The following is a 13,429-nucleotide window of genomic DNA, read 5'->3' as shown; positions in this document are numbered from 1 at the left end:
CCCTGTGATTGCCTTTTTTTGGTCAAAACATGTTCTCCATGTCTGTAATCTCTTTCCAATCCTTTGTATGCAGTTTTTCAGAGTGATGGCAAGAACCAAGTCAACTGCAAGGAAAGTTGGCAAAGGGCCAGGGCTTGCAACAACAGCAGCTGGGGCAGGTACCAAGAAATTTAGTGTGCCTCCAAAGGGAAGAGCTGCACATTGCAGGAAGGGTAAGCCAATGAGCCTGCTCAAGCAAAAGGCCAAAAGATTGAATCATGGTGTAGGTGTGCTAAGGGAGATCAGGAGGCAACAGAAAGCTATAGGCTTTGCAATACTCAAGGCACTTTTTCAAAGACTGGTGAGAGAAATTTGTGATAGTTGGAACCTTGGGTTCAGGTGGAATAGAACTGCCATTCTTTCCTTACAGGAAATGGCAGAGGATTACTTGGAAAAATGGATTGAAGATGCAATGCTGGTAGCAGCCCATGCTCACAGGGTGACTTCGATGGCCAAAGACTTCAACACTTTGTCCAGAGTGAGATGGAGATATGATAAGCTTGTTCATCCTGTGGAATGGCAGGACATAAAGATGAGAGACATATTGCTAATTCCACCTACAAGGAAGTTGAAGGTAGATGAGGTAAAGGTTGTTGAGGTAACGCACTCAAAGAACACCAGAGGGAAGGCTGCTTATGAGGAGTCACTGAAGCAGCAAATAAAAGAAACAAAATCTGTTATAGATGTGGAGACTGAAAAGAAGGAGCTGCCGATACATAGAAGGTTGCAGGAGCTGGGCCCTAATGTAGTTGTCCATATTGAGGATGAAGTTTCAGTGAATGATTTTGACTTAACAAAACAATGCTTAGCAGCATTGGCTCATAAGAATGAGTATTGCTCAGATACTATCATTCTTGCAATGCTCTAGTAAGTGTCTATTATTTTACATTTTTTGCAAATCAATCCTCCTTGTACCTCCTTTATAACCTACCCTAATTATTTTTTGGTCCTATGCAGCATGATGAGAAGCTGGCTTCACCCCTCTGTACAGCATACAGTCCAAATTATTGATCCTACCATTTCTTCTAAATTAAGAGATGCAAAGGAGACTCCCATTAGTATTTCCAGCTGGTTCAAACACTGCAATTTTGAAGTAATTGATGTTTTTGCTACTTCCATACCATAGCAGGTATGTGGGTGACTACTTCTTCCATACCATAGCAGGATTGGGAACTCTTGTAGCCTTTGATTTCCTTATGCAGTGACCACTGGAGTTTTGTTTCTATTGACATCCAGCAGAAGCAATGCTTTCTATTCAACTCTCTTAAAAACACACACAGAGAGCTGAAATTGTAAGTGCTGTGTGTGCTTTTTGAACTTAAAACTTCATTATTTTGATATCATACTAACTAAATTATACATATTGCAGTTGTATTAGAAGGCTTTTAGATGCATTGGATCACTGTCCTCCCAATGTCTCTCTTTTGGATTCAATAGAGCCAATAAGTCTAGAGGTAAAAAGTCGTTCCCTCTACTGATGTCTATTAAATGCTATGTCTTTGAACTTATTGAATAATTTTGTTTTGTGCAGATGCTAACAGTTTCTAACATATCTTTCCAACTGTACAGACACCACAACAAGATGATTCAAGTAGCTGTGGATGGAGAGTGCTGATCAATGCAAAATATCTACTTTCAAGCTACTTTGAGAAGGAACAGCCAGACCTTGTAAGAAAAAATAATTTTCATTTAGCTTGAAGATAATTCATAATGATACAAAGTGTTCTAAATTATTGTCTACCATTGTAGATGAAAGAGGATAGCTTCAGCTCAAACTATGTACATAATTTTAGAGCTCATACAATTTGGAGGTTTTTGAGCTATGCCTCCCCCAAACCTATTGTACCAGCTCCCGAGGGATTCACAGGGGGAAACTTATGATATCACGTGAGTGTACAATAGGGGGTTTTTTTGAAATGAGGCATAAGCTTATACATTAGGGGTGGGGGCCCTTTTTTTTTCCCCAATATTGAATTTAAGCTAGGGGGACCATGTCATATTTAAAAAGGGGGGACATAATATAGGTTACCTTGGGTAACTAGTCCAAACAAGTTTGATTTTGTGTATGGTTTTAAATAGTGATAGGGGAAGTAACCTAAATTTGCTTATTGTGTAATCTAAATGCTTGAGAAAGAATGTAGATTTAAGGAAAGGGGGGGACATAATGGAATTTTGGTGGTATCTTATAAGCTTAAATAGGGGTGTTTTATCATCCTACGCGGATCTTAAATAGGGGGTTTTCTTAAAGTTCATGCACGCAGGTGACGTCCCCCTTTAATGAAGAGTGAATCCCCCGGGTACCAGCTACTGTGGAGCTGGGTGAGAGCTCTAAAGTACAAGAAGGTGTCATACACCTTGATGCCACAGATGAAGCACCTAATGCTGAGGACCAGAAGCTACAGGAGCAATCACCTAGTGCTGAGGAGGAGAAGACACAGGAGCAAAGACCTACTGCTGATGTTGTTGAGGAGAAGGTGGAGCAGCAGTAAAGAGATGCTCCTGGGGCAGTGGAGGAGACAATGGAGCAACACCAACATACTGCATAGGACAGGATGGAGCAGCAGAAAAAAGATCCTCCAAAGATGTAGAGCAGCCTCTGGATCAAGCTGTACATAAATAGAAAATGGATGTCAGAAATATGTTCTACATATTTAACTAAACAGTTCTGTACAAAATCTTACTTGATTGAATACAAAACCTTTGTTTATGGAGTCTGTGTTATCTCAATTTTTAAATTTTCAATGTCTTTGCATTTTATTGAGCTCTCTCTTCTTTTGAGCAACTGCAAAAAAGCAATATGAATCAGAGAGGTAAATTAAACTAATAGCAATGCTTAATGAGACTAGGATAAATCAGATGGTGTACCTTTTTATTGTTGTAGATAAATAAAAAGTCGTTTGAGATAGAACCTTCTATCTCAAACAGAATGTCACTGCGCAATTGAGCTAGGGAGCAACATTCTCTTAATGAGATATTGACTAGCACATCACCATTCTCAACAACATCAATATCAATAAGTTTATTTTCTGCACCAAAAGAATCTTCATCTTGATCCATTGGGACTAGTTTTGTGCCTAGCATTCGATTGCGCTTGTAATAAAAAGAGAAAATAAAATTTTGTGATGCAACCATGTACTTCAGTTGCATAGAAGGTTGGACAACCTCACAAAACACTGAACTACATGTCTTCTTATCCCAACCTTTATCCAAAAATTATGGCATGCATGCCGAATTTGTTGCTTTAACTGTGAACATTGTTTTTGAAACCTTCACTGGAAAGGTATTAAACAAGTCCACAAAAACTATGAGAGGCATGCATAAAGAAATTTTTACTATCCTAGTGGCAATATTGGGCCTCAGAGCTTTCTGTACTTCTGTAAAAAGCTTCGCCCTATATGCCTCTGTAACACTAGAATGTGGCTGAGACCAATCCACTGAATTCCATGCCGGAAGGTCTTGTTTTATTAATACACCATGTGTGTTAGCTTTGTCCAGCAACTGATAAAAATGATCAGTAAAAAATATACCCGATTGAGCTAGCTCTGTTGCACATCGACCTTGGTATTGTTGTTCTCCTATCAATCCATGCAGAACATCTATAAATCCCAGAATACAATCGATGTTTTGCCATGTCTCATACGATGAAGGATATAAATCTGAAATAAAACAACACAAGAATGTCAATAAGCTAAGAGAGAAGGCTTCATCTTAAAAATCCATACACCTCGTAAAGAAAAAAACCACAATAGAAAAATATACAATTAGGCCTGTGTTGTGGAAGATTTTTTGGATAGTCTCGCAAGACAAGTTCTTTATGCATGTACACGTGCTGAATCAAAACTTCTTTCACGGATATCTTCCCTCTGGTGATTTTAAAATCTTGTACTCTTCCCTTCCACGACGCCAAGAAAATGTTTTTTGTCTGGGTCTTTTTCTTTTGCTAGGTTGCATGAGCACCCATGCTCCTTTCGAAACACTAAATCTTTCCCAAGTTCCTTCCATTTTGACTACACTTGAATTCTCTACCGACGAAATAGAAGAAGTAGGTCGACAGGGTAAGGATGTTTGGTATAATTCTGCCTTTGTAGCATTATCATCCACAGAGCGTCTTCCACAAGAACGGCCGTGGTTTTGATTCACCATGGAGATTTTCTGAATCTGTAACAATAGCAAAGTAATGTAACTAAGATAACAATTTGAAGTTTCAAGAAAGAGAAAGTGGGCAGACAGACAGTTGACGAGAAACATCTTACTCTACGCCAAACAAGATCAAGGGAGCAATTTTGGAAAAGAAAGGCTGCTGCCTTCGAAAGTGGCAAATTGAATTGGGATCACTATCATGAATTTTAGCAAATGCAACTACTTCTCTTTTGCTACATAAATCACATCCATCCCTAGAACAAAATCCATAGTCATCTCCTTTGTGAGAGTCCTTTGCTGCAGTAGCAACAATTACATAAATATTAGTCTCTTTTTAATAATTACTCATTTATTATAATTTTTAATTAGTACTTAATTTATTGGTGGGAGAAGTTATCCGATCAAGTACTCATCAGATGGACATGCCACTTTGCATGCAACTCAATAACACTTACGTTGAGGTGTGTGAAAAGTATTGTGCCCATCGTCTATGCTTTGCATGGTATATCATGCATTAAACACTATTTGTGCTTCAGTGTCATAACCATAAAAAACACGGTCCTAGGTGTGTTATTCAAACAAGTACTTATCGGATGGGGGATCCACTTTGCATGCACGTCACATAAGCTTTGCATGGTCGATCACACATTATACACCGTTTTCCCCCTAATGATATGCACATCCGTAAAAAAACACGCCCTTAGGTGTGTTATCTGACCAAGTACTTATCGGATGGGTGCGCCTCTTTGAAAACAAGTCAATACCATAGATGTTGAGGTGTAGGAAAAGTATTGTGCCCATCGGATATGCTTTGCATGGTCAATCGAGCATTAAATACCATTTTTGCCTTAGTGTCATGCACATCCGTAAAAAACACGCTGCTAGTTATGTTATCCGATCAAGTACTTATGGGATGGGCATGCCACTTTGCATGTAAGTCAATTCCACCTAGTTTAAGGTGTTTGAAAAGTATTGTACCCATCGGATATGCTTTGCATTGTCGATCAAGCATAAAACACCGTTTTTGCCTTAGTGTCATGCACAACCATAAAAAAACACATTCCTAGGTGTGTTATTCAAACAAGTACTTCTCAGATGGGGGATCCACTTTGCATGCAAGTTCGTTTCAACTAGGTTGACGTGGGTGCAAAGTATTGTGACCATCAGATATGCTTTGCATGGTCGGTCACGCATTATACACCGTTTTTCCCTAGTGATATGCACATCTGTAAAAAAAACAGACCTTAGGTGTGTTATCCAATGAAGTACTTATCTGATGGGTGTGCCTATTTGAGAACATGTCAATACCACCTAGGTTGAGGCATAGGAAAAGTATTGTGCCCATCGGATATCCTTTGCATTATCGATCGAGCATTAAATACCATTTTTGCTCTAGTGTCATGCACATCCGGAAAAAAACATGCTACTAGGTATGTTATCCGATCAAGTACTTATGGGATGGGCACACCACTTTGCATGTAAGTGAATTCCACCTAGTTGAAGGTGTGTGCAAAGTATTGTGCCCATCAGATATTCTTTGCATTGTCGATCAAGCATAAAAGACCGTTTTTGCCTTAGTGTCATGGAGGTGTCATGCACATCCGTTAAAAAACACGCTGCTAGGTATGTTATTCGATCAAGTACTTATGGGATGGGTGCTCCACTTTGCATGCAAGTCCATTTCAACTAGTTTGAGGTGCGTGCAAAGTATTATCACCATCGGATATGCTTTGCATGGTCGATCACGCATTATACAACGTTTTTTCGGTAGTGATATGCACATCTGCAAAAAAAACACCCTTAGGTATGTTATGTGACCAAGTACTTATCGGATGGGTGTGCCTCTTTGAGAACATTTCAATACCACCTAGGTTAAGCCGTAGGAAAAGTATTGTGCCCATCAGATATGCTTTGCATGGTTGATCGAGCATTAAATACCATTTTTGCCTTAGTATCATGCACATCCGTAAAAAAACATGCTGCTACATGTGTTATCCGATCAAGTACTTATGCGATGGGAATGCCACTTTTCATGTAAGTCAATTCCACCTAGTTGAAGATTTGTGCAAAGTATTGTGCCCATCGGATATGCTTTCATTGTCGATCAAGCATAAAACACATTTTTTGCAAAAACACGGTCCTAGGTGTGTTATTCAAACAAGTACTTATCGGATGGGGGCCCCACTTTGCACACAAGTATCTTTCAACTAGGTTGAGGTGCGTGCATAGTATTGTGACCATTGGATATGCTTTGCATGGTTGATCATGCATTATACACCGTTTTTCCCCTAGTGATGCACATCTGTAAAAAACATGCACTTAGGTGTGTTATCTGACCAAGTACTTATCGGATGGGTGTGCTTTTTTGAAAACATGTCAACACCACCTAGATTGAGGGGTAGGAAAAGTATTGTGCCCATCGGATATGCTTTGCATGGTCAATCGAGCATTAAATACCATTTTTGCCTTGGTGTCATGCACATCCGTAAAAAAAACACGCTACTAGGTATGTTATCCGATCAAGTACTTATGGGATGGGCATGCCACTTTGCATGTAAGTCAATGCAACCTATTTTAAGTTGTGCAAAGTATTATGCCCATCGGATATGCTTTGCATTGTCGATGAAGCATAAAACACAATTTTTGCCCTAGTGTAATGCACAACCATAAAAAAACACGATCCTAGGTGTGTTATTCAAACAAGTACTTATCCGATGGGGGCTCCACTTTGCACGCAAGTATCTTTCAACTAGGTTGAGGTGTGTGCAAAGTATTTTAACCATTGGATATGCTTTGCATGGTCGATTACGCATTATACACAATTTTTCCGCTAGTGATATGCACATGCGCAAAAAAACATGCCTTTAGGTGTGTTATCTGACCAAGTACTTATCGGATGGGCGCACCTCTTTGAAAACAAGTCAATACCACCGAGGTTGAGGCATAGGAAAAGTATTGTGCCCATCAGATATGCTTTGCATGGTCGATCGAGCATTAAATACCATTTTTGCCTTAGTGTCATGCACATCCGTAAAAAAACACGCTGGCAGGTGTGTTATCTGATCAAGTACTTATGTAATAGGAATGCCACTTTGCATGTAAGTCAATTCCACCTAGTTGAAGGTGTGTGAAAAGTATTGTGCCTATCGGATATGCTTTGCAATGTCGATCAAGCATAACAGACCGTTTTTGCCTTAGTGTCATGCACAACCATAAAAAAACATGGTCCTAGGTGTGTTATTCAAACAAGTACTTATCGGATGGGGGCCCCACTTGGCACAAAAGTCCATTTAAACTAGGTTGAGGTGCATGCAAAGTATTGTCACCATCGGATATGCTTTGCATGGTCGATCATGCATTATACAACATTTTTCCCCTAGTGATATGCACATCTGCAAAAAAACATGCCTTTAGGTGTGTTATCTGACCACTTGAGTACTTATCGGATGGGTGTGCCTCTTTGAGAACATTTCAATACCACCTAGATTAAGGCATAGGAAAAGTATTGTGTCCATCGGATATGCTTTGCATGGTCGATCGAGCATTAAATACCATTTTTGCCTCAGTGTGATGCACATCCGTAAAAAAACACGCTGCTAGGTATGTTATCCGATCAAGTTCTTATGCGATGGGAATGCCACTTTGCATGTAAGTCAATTCCACCTAGTTGAAGGTGTGTGCAAAGTATTGTGCCCATTGGATATGCTTTTCAATGTTGATCAAGCATAAAAGACCGTTTTTTCCTTAGTGTCATGCACAACCATAAAAAAACACGGTTCTAGGTGTGTTATTCAAACAAGTACTAATCGGAGGGGGGCTCCACTTTGAACACGAGTCCGTTTCAACTAGGTTGAGGTGCATGCAAAGTATTGTCACCATCGGTGCTTTGCATGGTCGATCATGCATTATACAACATTTTTCCGGTAGTGATATGCACATCCACAAAAAAACACGCCCTTAGGTATGTTATCTGACCAAGTACTTATCGGATGGGTGTGCCTCTTTGAGAACATTTCAATACCACCTAGATTAAGGTATAGGAAAAGTATTGTGCCCATCGGATATGCTTTGCATGGTTGATCGATCATTAAAGAACTTTTTTGCCTTAGTGTCATGCACATCTGTAAAAAAACACACTGCTAGCTGTGTTATCTGATCAAGTACTTATGAGATGGGAATTGCACTTTGCATGTAAGTCAATTCCACCTATTTGAAGGTGTGTGCAAAGTATTGTGGCCATCGGATATGCTTTGCATTGTCGATCAAGCATAAAACACCGTTTTTGCCTTAGTGTCATGCACAACCATAAAAAAACACGGTCCTAGGTGTGTTATTCAAACAAGTACTTATTGGATGGGGGATCCACTTTGCATGCAAGTCCCTTTCAACTAGGTTGACGTGCGTGCAAAGTATTCTCACCATCGGATATGCTGTGCATGGTCGATCACGCATTATACAACTTTTTTCCGGTAGTGATATGCACATCCATAAAAAAACACGCCCTTAGGTATGTTATCTGACCAAGTACTGATGGGTGTGCCTCTTTGAGAACATTTAAATACCACCTAGGTTGAGGCATAGGAAAAGTATTGTGCCCATCAGATATGCTTTGCATGGTCGATCGAGCACTAAATTCCATTTTTGCCTTAGTGTCATGCACATCCGTAAAAAAACACGTTGACAGGTGTGTTATCCGATCAAGTACTTATGCGATGGGAATGCCAATTTGAATGTAAGTTGATTCCACTGAGTTGCAGGTGTTTGCAAAGTATTGTGCCCATCAAATATGCTTTGCATTGTCGATCAAGCATAAAACATTGTTTTTGCCTTAGTGTCATGCACAACCATAGAAAAACACAGTCCTAGGTGTGTTATTCAAACAAGTACTTATCGGATGGGGGCTCCACTTTGGACGCAAGTCCCTTTGAACTAGGTTGAGGTGCATGCAAAGTATTGTCACCATTGGATATGCTTTGCATGGTCGATCATGCATTATACAATGTTTTTCCGGTAGTGATATGCACATCCGCAAAAAAACACGCACTTAGGTATGTTAAATTTCAAGTACTTATCAGATGGGTGTTCTTCTTTGAGAACATTTCAATACCACCTAGGTTAAGGCATAGGAAAAGTATTGTGCCCATCGGATATGCTTTGCATGGTCGATCTAGCATTAAATACCATTTTTGCCTTAGTGTCATGCACATCCGTAAAAAAACATGCTACTAGGTGTGTTATATCTGATCACATACTTATGCGATGGGAATTCCGCTTTGCATGTAAGTCAATTCCACCTAGTTGAAGGTGTGTGCAAAGTATTGTGCCCATTGGATATGCTTTGCATTGTCCATCAAGCATAAAACACCATTTGGCCTTAGTGTCATGCACAACCATAAAACACCATTTGGCCTTAGTGTCATGCACAACCATAAAAAAACACGATCCTAGGTGTGTTATTCAAACAAGTAATTATTGGATGGGGGCTCCACTTTGCATGCAAGTCCCTTTCAACTAGGTTGAGGTGCATGCAAAGTATTGTCACCATCGGATATGCTTTGCATGGTCGATCACGCATTATACAACGTTTTTCCGGTAGTGATATGCACATTCATAAAAAAACACGCCCTTAGGTATGTTATCTGACCAAGTACTTATCCGATGGGTGTGCCTCTTTGAGAACATTTAAATACCACCTAGGTTGAGGCATAGGAAAAGTATTGTGGCAATCAGATATGCTTTGCATGGTCGATCGAGCACTAAATTCCATTTTTGCCTTAGTGTCATGCACATCCGTAAAAAAACACGCTGACAGGTATGTTATCCGATCAAGTACTTATGCGATGGGAATGCCACTTTGAATGTAAGTCGATTCCACTGAGTTGAAGGTGTGTGGAAAGTATTGTGCCCATCAAATATGCTTTGCATTGTCGATCAAGCATAAAACATTGTTTTTGCGTTAGTGTCATGCACAAGCATAGAAAAACACGGTCCTAGGTGTGTTATTCAAACAAGTACTTATCGGATGGGGGCTCCACTTTGGACGCAAGTCCCTTTGAACTAGGTTGAGGTGCATGCAAAGTATTGTCACCATTGGATATGCTTTGCATGGTCGATCATGCATTATACAATGTTTTTCCGGTAGTGATATGCACATCCGCAAAAAAACACGCACTTAGGTATGTTAAATTTCAAGTACTTATCAGATGGGTGTTCTTCTTTGATGTCGATGGATGCCTTGACTACTCCATAGTAGCCCGCAGAATTCCTATATAGCTCGAATACCATTCCTAGCTGCAGGTCGTGCGAAAAGCTTCCAGCAATGGCTGCGAGAAGGCTGCAAATCGCTGCGTGCATGCCCAGGCTGCTGCTGCTCCACGCGAAACTGTCTATAGCATTGAGCGCAACCCCAGAGATGGCAAACAAGGGCGCTGCTATAGACAGACACTTGTTGACCTTCTAGACATTGGTGGCCAAATTGATGTAAGTTTGGATGTCGGAATCGTGAAGTAGGGTGGCTACGTCCCTTAGATCACGAGCGATGGAGTCGTTCCACCCGTTGCTCCGACGGGGCTGTGCTGATGGTAGCTGTACCACGGAAGGAGGAGCCGGTTGGTCGCTCAAAAACGGAGGAACGACTCGAGACGGGAACTTTTCCAGTCCACCGGGCGTCAATGGCATAGGGTATGCCCTATCCAGGGCTTGAAGCCTGCCCCTTGAATCCTTAAGTAGCACTGCGATGCATTGCCTTAGATGAGAAGGGAGTTGCAGTGCATATTGGATGTCATTGACGAGCTTCTTGAAGAGGCGAGAGGCAGTCCGCTGTTCTTCCGCCAACTGAGAGGGTTGAAACTGGTTGACTACGGACATGACGAAGGCACACCCAGCATCCAAGAAGAAGGCGGGCAAGCTGAAGCTCAAGCTATGGTGCTATCCGTCCAGGCCTGCGAGGACGGTCGCAGTCATGGTGGCCACGGTGAGGGTGTTATGGAAGAGCTTGTTCCAATTGTCCCGCTGTTGGGCGAGGATGGAGTGAATCTCGGCTCGATCCGCGGCTACGTTTGCTAACAAGCACAATTCTGCCAGCGACATTGAGTCTTCGACTTCATCCTCCTCCAAGTCGCAGCTGGCTAGCCCATCATGCTGATCCCAGAAAGCGAGATGGTCTACTTTCATGGACGTGTACAAGCCGGTGGACGGGAATGTTGATGAAGTGGAAGAGGCAGCTACATACTGAAGACGTTGTGGAAGTTGGGCATTTCTGGGAAATGAGGGGCGCATGTGATCATGAGGGGCACCAGAGCTGGCTCTGAGGTGGGAGGAGCTGATCGGAGAGTTTATGGCTTGTGGGAATGCAGGCAAAGGCAGGGCCATGCGAAGAAGGAGAAGAATAAATGATTTCACAGTTGGTTTAGAGTTGGGTTCAAAATTCTGATGGTTTTAGACTCTAGAGTTGTACTTGCCTCTCTTTATCGTAGACCCCTTATAACCTTGCCTTTAAAGGGCCGTTGGACTCTCTCCACGCCTTTAAAATTACTAGTTTTTAACTCTTGCTTTCCCATGGGCACTCAATGAAGAAAGCTACATGACCTCATACCTTGTCATCACAATCACCATAGCTTGTTACCTCATAGTCAAAGTAAGCCAATCCTACCCACCCCGTCGATGTGGTCACTCTCCAATCACCAAAATTTGCTACCTAAAATTCAAAACGATCATCCTCTCACCCACTCTCTTCGACGTGGTCAAACCCGCAATCACCAAAGTTTGCTACTTCACGCGTGACTAGTAAGTCAATACTAGTGCCTAAAATTCAAAATGAGCCTTCGTTTTCCCTCGAGAAGCTTGGTCATATGATAGATTTTCATTTACACACTCATATATACCCATAGTGGAAAAATAAAAAACTTTATCCATTTTTCCATTTGTATTTCACATTGACAATTTCCAACCCCCGCTTATCGACAATGAAACACCCCGATGACAATGAATTCGATGTCCAAATTAGGCATTGGAGTTAATACTAATGGCTAAAATTCAAAATATCATTCAGCCTTCTTTTACCTTGACAAGCTTGGTCCTCTCATAGATTTCAATCACCAAAAAATACATCATATATAATTTATAATTTATATAAAAAATAAAAAAAATTCTTCATTTTTCCATTTCCATTTAGAATTTCCAAGTGGTGGTTATTAACAAAGAAACACCCTAATGAGAATGAAATCGATGTCAAAGGCGAGGGAGAGGAGAGGAGAGGAGACGAGGGGAGAGGGAGAGAGGGAGACGGGAGAAAGAAGAGGGAAGGGAGGCAACGATGGAAGGAGGGAGAGGGACACGGGAGGAGAGGAGAGGGCCGACAAGGAGAGAGGAAGAGGGGGATAGGAGGAGGAGGGTAGCTAAGGGAAAGGAGGGGAGGAGAGGGAAGGGGAAGGAGGAGGAGAATAGGAGGAGGGATTGCCTACGAGGAGGAGGATTTGGAAACTAGGAGAAGGAGAACAAGGGAATGAGAGAATGAGGAGGGAGAGGGGATTATAAGGGATAGGTGGGTTGTAATTAGGTTTATGGAAAGTTTCTAGGCTAAACTTTCATTCCACACTTCATTCTTCCATCATCATAGTTCACTCTTCATCTCCTCATTCCTCAAATTTACAAAATTTTCAAATTGCGGCAATAGGTAAATTGTCATTCCATTTATTCCATATGTGACATTTTCGAAAAGGTTTTGACTTCACTTTATTTAAAAAGTCAATTCTCTCCCAATCTATTACATACGTAACAACTTCAACAAACTTTTCTCTACACCTTTGGAAAGTTTTCAAGACTTTTCAAAAAATGAATTCTCTACTAACTTCTTGCATATGTAATAACTTCAAAAATCTTTGGTTATCACTGATCACTTTTTGAAAATTTTCTGATTATACAAAAGGTCCCTATTTGTTGCATACACATAATTTATAATCATGCAAAATTATAAAAATAATTTTATTAATATAGAATATGTTATATAATATTAATATCTAAAATATCAATTGAATAAATTAACTGATACAAAATCTTTTATGTAAGATTTTTTAAAATTACATAATATCAGTTATACAAAATAAATAAAATTTATAATATATACATATAATAATAAAATATAATCAATATAATCATTAAAATTTTATGAATATAATTATTTTAAATTTATAAATTAGTGATATAAATAAATAGATATAATATTCATCTAAAAATCAAGAACCAAGGTTGT

At 40.3% G+C, this 13,429-nt stretch overlaps 1 pseudogene; it reads right to left on the bottom strand.

Annotated features, from left to right (window-relative positions):
- Nucleotides 1-11,508, bottom strand: part of LOC147891081 (putative F-box protein At4g22030) — a 36,669-nt pseudogene extending 25,161 nt beyond the window's left edge.
- Between the last annotated feature and the right edge of the window lie 1,921 nt (nt 11,509-13,429).

This window comes from Dipteris shenzhenensis, chromosome 18 (genome assembly GCF_047967505.1).
Source record: "Dipteris shenzhenensis isolate YYH24624 ecotype China chromosome 18, Dip_SZ_1.0, whole genome shotgun sequence".
Lineage (NCBI taxonomy): Eukaryota > Viridiplantae > Streptophyta > Polypodiopsida > Gleicheniales > Dipteridaceae > Dipteris > Dipteris shenzhenensis.
Note: the sequence above shows the minus strand (reverse complement) of the source record. Positions and strands in the feature narration are given on the sequence as shown.